The sequence below is a fragment of the Macrobrachium nipponense genome, chromosome 34 (genome assembly GCF_015104395.2).
Source record: "Macrobrachium nipponense isolate FS-2020 chromosome 34, ASM1510439v2, whole genome shotgun sequence".
NCBI lineage: Eukaryota > Metazoa > Arthropoda > Malacostraca > Decapoda > Palaemonidae > Macrobrachium > Macrobrachium nipponense.
Genome location: NC_061095.1, coordinates 19658639 through 19665543, shown reverse-complemented (window position 1 = coordinate 19665543; position 6905 = coordinate 19658639). Strand labels below are relative to the sequence as shown.

General features: G+C 45.0%; 1 protein-coding gene across 1 annotated transcript in view; it reads left to right on the top strand.

Annotated features, from left to right (window-relative positions):
* The window catches only part of LOC135207958 (uncharacterized), a 91863-nt gene that overhangs the window by 48505 nt on the left and 36453 nt on the right, over window positions 1–6905 (top strand). The window lies entirely within an intron of this gene.

Below are 6905 nucleotides of genomic sequence, written 5' to 3'. Positions count from 1 at the left end.
AATAAGACATGACTGGTAAAATAGAAAAAGCACTTTCATATGAATAAATAATAAATCAATATGCACAATCCTAGAAAATTCACTAGTATATGTATATGTTCCAGCGGGAAAATAAGAGGCGACCCAGTATGTGTTGTAAGCGCCTCAGTGGCATGGTTGGTATGGTGTTGGCATCCCACCTTGGTGGTCGCAAGTTCGATTCTCAGCCATTCCATTGAGGAGTGAGAGATGTGTATTTCTGGTGATAGAAGTTCACTCTCGACGTGGTTTGGAAGTCATGTAAAGCTGTTGGTCCCGTTGCTGAATAACCACTGGTTCCATGCAACGTAAAAACACCATACAAACAAACCAGTAAGCATTGTAGTTGACAGAGGCGCCCCACTAGGCAGCAGCACATGAGAGCCAAAGTAGTGTAGGCTTGGAGGAGGGGGAGAATGCCGGGGGGTCAGAGGAGGTTGGCAACCGGGAACCCCCTAAGGCCTAGGGACTCCCAAACAGCAGCCTCTGTTGGATTGTGAATCTAAAACAAAAAAAACAAGAACAGTGGGGGTAGCCTCCTCCCTCCCAGAAGTGAGATTATCTCCCATGAGAGAGGTGGCCACATTATACATAAAATCATCCTGTACACCTCCCAATGCTTCCAACAATGAATCAATGGAAGAAAAGGAAGGAAAACTTCTGTAATAAGGGGATGCTGAACTGTCCACTCGGGGAGGCGAAAAACCTTCCCAAGAAGGACAAGTAGATACTCTACAGTTCTCCCTCTTCTTGTAGAATGCCTTCCACTGCAACACAGGCCAAGAACGACACTTCAGGCAAGGGTTGGTGCCAGTAAAAAAATTTGAACGGCGCCTACTGCAAGTGATATGGGGGTCAGTAGTGGAAGACGCCAAAAACCTGGAGCATGGAAATCCTTGAAGACCTTGACACATGCATTGATGGGGCCTCGAACTCTTGGAGGACTCCATGATAAACAATCATGCACACACATACACAATGAAAGCAAAGCACAAAGAAATCACGGCAACAAGCACCACCTTGGAAAGTGGTTCAGTGGTGTGATCGGTATGGTCTTCACCTGCCACCTCGGTGGCCCATGAGTTCGATTCTTGGCCATTCCATTGAGGGGTACAGTTGTGTATTTCTGGTGATAGAAGTTTCACTCTCGACGTGGTTCAGAAGTCACGTAAAGCCGTTGGTCCCGTTGCTGAATAACCAATGGTTCCATGCAACGCAAAAACACCATACATGCAAACCACCTTGGGAAGGAGAGTGTAAGGTGACTACTCTCCAAGGTGGTCAAAGAAAGACTGGTGTGTCACGAGGTACCAAGCCCGGTCAATGACCAGTTTCCACCTTGTATATACGCATAAGTTGCCAGGTGTCGCAGATTCCTTGCTTTACAATCTTTGACTGTTTCTACCGGTTTCCAGCTGGTGCTAGAAGATTATCCTATTGTTAAGACCGAAGGCTTGTTCTGCGTATGAAAGATTATAAAATTTCTACTACAACCCTCCAGTAACTCATTCCTTGCAGATGAAAGGTAAGGACTAATATTCTAAAAAGAAGTATGTATATCTTACAAGGTAAAGAGAAAGAAAATGAAATTAAAAATGATATTGTCATGATACAATAAAGTTTGTTCATACTTACCTGACAGATATATATATATAGCTGTATTCTCTGACGACCGACAGAATTTCGAAACTCCCGGCAAACGCAGTGGTCGGCTAGGTGGTTAGTACCCATTCCCGCCGCTGGGAGGCGGATACCAGGAACCATTCCCATTTTCTATTCAGATTTTCTCTACCACTGTCCCCTGAGGGGAGGTGGGTGGATACTTGATTATATATATCTGTCAGGTAAGTATGAACAAACTTTATTGTATCATGACAATATCATTTTGTTCATGACACTTACCTGCCAGATATATATATAGCTGAATTGGAGGTGGGAAGGGACAGAATAGAAGGATTTTGGAAACATTTCACATGCAGATGATTGACATCTTGGTTCCTTACCTGTTAGCATAGCTGACTTCGTGATTACTGTCACCCAAGCCTGCTTCTGCTTAACTAGAATTTCCAGCAAGGTAGTGCTGTATAGCTGGATAGTTTCTAGATGATCTGTCAACGGGTGGGAGCGTGACACAATGTGACTAGACCATATTGACCATACTGAAGACAACGAAGCATAATAAATATCACCTAACCTAGCCCAACTAAAGTTAGTCCCATAACTTTCAGGCTAAATAAAGGGAAGACCGCCTCAAGCGCCAACCCTACACCATAAAAAAGCAAACCCATAAAAAATCAAAATCACACATCCATTTTCTAAAGGATGGGGTTCGTATTGCTTCTCGTCCCCAATACTGTATCTGCGGAAATGTATGGTCCAAGCGAGTAGCAATTCTCATATGTCGCCTTCACATCTCTGAGGTAGTGTGAAGCGAACAACAGAGTTGCTTCGCCAAAATGTGGCACCCAGGATATCACTGTGGGTGCCATATTTTTCTGAAAAAGCCAACCGAAGTAGCTACCGCTCTAACTTCATGAGCATTAACTTTTAGCAGTTTTAAGATCACATCTGTGCAGGACGAATGAGCTTCCCTGATGGTGTTTCTCAAGAAGAAAGCCATGTGCGTTCTTAGACATTGGTAATTCCGGCCTCTTGACCGAACACCACAGGTTGTCTGACGGGCCTCTACAATTGTTTGTCCTTTTCAGATAAAATTTGAGAGCTCTGACAGGGCACAAAAACTCTCTCCGGCTCTCATCCGACGAACTCTGATAACCCCTTGATATCAAAGCTTTTAGGCCAGGGGTTGGATGGGTTTTTCGTTCTTAGCTAAGAACAAGGGGCTCAGCGAACACACTGCATTGTGTTTCTCTGAAACCCAGATGTTTACTCATAGCTTGGATTCGCTAACCCTCTAGCTGTTGCCAGAGCGGTTAGGAAAATAGCTTTCCTAATTACATCTTTTCAAAGAGGCAGCATGCATAGGCTCAAATGGGGCTGACATTAAAAACTTTAAGACAACATCCAAGTTCCATGAGGGAATCTTGTCTCGTGGAGCTTTTGAGGTTTCAAAGGACCTCAATAGATCGTGAAGATCCTTATCATTTGATAAATCCAACCTCCCTGTGTCGGAAGACTGTTGACAGCATACTTTTGTAGCCTTTAATCGTTGACACTGAAAGTTTGTCTATATTTCTAAGATGTAGGAGGAAATCAGCAATCTGGCTCACAGAGGTCGTGGAGGAGGAAATACTTTCCCTTCTACACCAACTTCTGAAGACAGCCCACTTCGATTGGTAGACAGCTTGAGAAGATGTTCTTCTAGCGTTGGCAATAGCTCTTGCCACCGATCTTGAAAAACCTCTCGCTCTGGCCAACTTTTGGATAGTCTGAATGCAGTCAGACTCAGAGCGGAGAGGTTTCCGTGATACCTCTCGAAGTGGGGCTGTCTGAGTAGATCGATTTTTTCTGGAAGTGTCCTTGGGAAATCTACCAGAAATGACATGGCCTCTGTGAACCAGTCGCTTGCAGGCCAAAAGGGGCGATCAACATCATTCTTGCTCCTTCCGACGCCGCAAACTTCCTTATTACCTCTCCCAGGAGTTTGAATGGAGGAAAAGCGTAGAGATCCATCCCCTTCCAATTCCAAAGCATGGCGTCTATTGCTATTGCTCCTGGGTCCAGAACCGGAGAGCAGTAAATAGGAAGCCTCTTCGTTTTCGCTGTCGCGAAGAGGTCTACCAGTGGACGTCCCCAAAGTTTCCATAACTCCTTGCAAATCTCTGGATGGAGAGTCCATTCGTTTGGAAGCATTTTGATGTTGACGGCTGAGGAGATCCGCACGAATGTTCTGCTGTCCTGAACGAATCTCATTAGAATCGTTACATTTCTTAGCTTCGCCCAAAGTAAGATTCCCTGCGTTATCCTGAACAGGGACCGAGATAGAGTTCCTCCCTGTTTTTTGATATACGCGAGCGCCGTGGTGTTGTCCGAGTTGACTTGTACAATTCGTCCCACAATCCTTGACTCGAAGCATTGAAGTGCCAACGAATCGCTTCTAGCTCCTTGAGTTTATGTGCCAGGACCTCTGTTCCCCTCTCCAGAGGCCTGACACCTCCTCTTCCCCCAGTGTTGCTCCCCAGCCCGTCATGGACGCGTCTGAGAACAACACTAGGTCTGGGCTCAGAACTTTGAGGGACATCCCTTCCGATAGCTTGACGGGATCGACCACCACTTCAAATGCTCTTTGATCGATTGAGGGATTCTCAAAATCTCGTCTAGGTCTTTCTTGTTCTTCCAGTTGTCTGCTAGGAAAAACTGAAGCTGTTTGAGGTGCAGCCTTCCCAGAGAAACAAATTTCTCCAGCGAGGAAATGGTCCCCAGCAGGACTCATCCATTCCCTCGCCGAGATATTTCCTTCTCTAAGAAGACCGATACTTTCTCTAAGCATTTTAGCTGACGTTCTATGGATGGAAATGCTTTAAAAGCCACTGAAATCCATCTGAATCCCCAGATACAGGATGGACTGTGTGGGAATCAGATGGGACTTCTCGAAGTTGACCAGGAAGGCCTAGGTCCTTCGTCAGCTGTAATGTCGTATGTAGGTCCTCCAGGCACTTTTCCTTTGACGTGGACCGGATCAGCCATCGTCTAAGTAGAGTGAGACTCTTATCTTCGAGAGATGGAGCCATCTTGCTACATTTCGCATCAGAAGCGTGAATATCATAGGGGCTGTACTCAGCCCGAAACAGAGAGCTCTGAATTGAAGGACCTGTCCTTTCAGAACGAATCTGAGGAACTTCCTGGACCGAGGGTGGATCGGAACATGGAAATAGGCGTCTTGGAGATCCAAGGACACCATCCAATCTCCTGGTCTCAGGGAAGCTAAAACAGACTGTGTAGTTTCCATCTTGAATTTTATTTTTCTTACAAAAATGATATTGTTATGATACAATAAAGTTTGTTCATACTTACCTGGCAGATATATATATATAGCTGTATTCTCCGAAGTCCGACAGAATTTCAAAACTCCCGGCACACGCAGTGGTCGGCCAGGTGGTAGTACCCATTCCCCGCCGCGTGGGAGGCGGGCGTCAGGAACCATTCCATTTTCTGTCAGATATTTCTAGTGCCACTGTCTCCTGAGGGGAGGTGGGTGGGCACTTTGATTTATATATATCTGCCAGGTAAGTATGAACAAACTTTATTGTATCATAACAATATCATTTGTTCATGAACCTTACCTGCTAGATATATATATAGCTGAATCCCACCTTTGGAGGAAGGGGGAGACAGACTCGGATTTTGGGAAACAATTCCATTTACATGATTGATATCTTGGTTCCTTACCTGTTAGCATAGCTGACTTCGTGAGTACCGTCACCCAAGTCTGCTTCTGCTTTACTAGAGACTCCAGCAAGGTAGTGACCTGCGATGCTGTTGAGTTCTAGAGGATCTGTCAACGGGTACATGACCACAATGTGACAAAAACATTTTACCCTATTATGAGGGTGGAGCAAAAACATTACCACCTGACCTAGCCTATCTGGTTAAACTTCGTATAACCAAGGCTAATGGAGGAAGTCCGCCTAAGGCGGCCGACCCAAGACCACAATAAACTAAACACCTAAATAAGCATAATAAACTAAAAATAAAAAATAAAAAGAAATAAAATTAAAAAGTCCAAACTAACATATTATTTCCTAAATGATAGGAAGAGTGCTACTCTCTGTACCCAATATAGTGTCTGCTGCGACATATGGGCCCAAAGAGCAACAGTTCTCGTATGTAGTCCTCACCTCCCGAAGGTAGTGAGAGGCAAACACTGAATTACTACGCCAAAATGTGGCATTCAAGATGTCATTAAGTGCCATGTTCTTTTGGAAGGCTACCGACGTAGAAATAGCCCTCACTTCATGCGCATTCACCTTCAACATTTTCATATCACTGTCTTGACAGGATGAATGCGCTTTCCTTGATGGTGTCCCTCAAGAAAGAAGCCAAAGCATTCTTCGACATTGGTAAATTTGGCTTCCTTACCGAACACCACAAGTTATCCGAAAGACCTCTACAATCCTTAGTCTTCTGTAGGTAGAATTTTAGAGCCCTGACAGGGCACAGAACTCTCTCTGGCTCGCGCCCAATGATTTCGGCCATCCCTTTAATTTCGAAGGTCCTAGGCCAAGGGTTGGACGGATTTTCATTTTTTGCCAGGAACGTTGGGCTCAAGGAACAAACCGCGTTATAACCTTTAAAGCCCACGTATTTGCTAATCGCTTGTACCTCGCTGACTCTCTTCGCCGTCGCCAGAGCAGTCAGGAAGATAGCTTTTCTAGTAACATCCTTCAGGGAAGCCGTATGCATAGGTTCGAATGGACTGGACATGAGAAACTTCAGAACTACATCCAAGTTCCAAGACGGCAACCTGGGTGTTGAACCTTCGTTGTTTCAAAAGATCTCAAGAGATCGTGAAGGTCTCTGTTGTCCGCCAAATCCAGGCCTCTGTGCCTAAATACAACTGAAAGCACTCCTATACCCTTGATTGTAGAGACTGCAAGTTTTAGATCCCTTCTCAGATATAAAAGGAAGTCAGCTTCCTTTTATATCTGAGAAGTCAGCTTCCTTTTATATCTCAGATATAAAAGAAGATCCCTTCTCAGATATAAAAAGGAAAATCTTGGCTCACAAAAGAGGCTCAGTGGTGGAGGAAATGCCGTTCTTCTTGCACCAACTCCTGAAGACTGCCACTTCGATTGGTACACTGCATTGGATGAAGCTCTTCTTGCACTGGCGATAGCTTTCGCCCACTGACCTAGAAAGCCTCTCGCTCTGGCCAACTTTGGATAGTCTGAATGCAGTCAGACTCAGAGCGGAGAGATTCTGTGGTA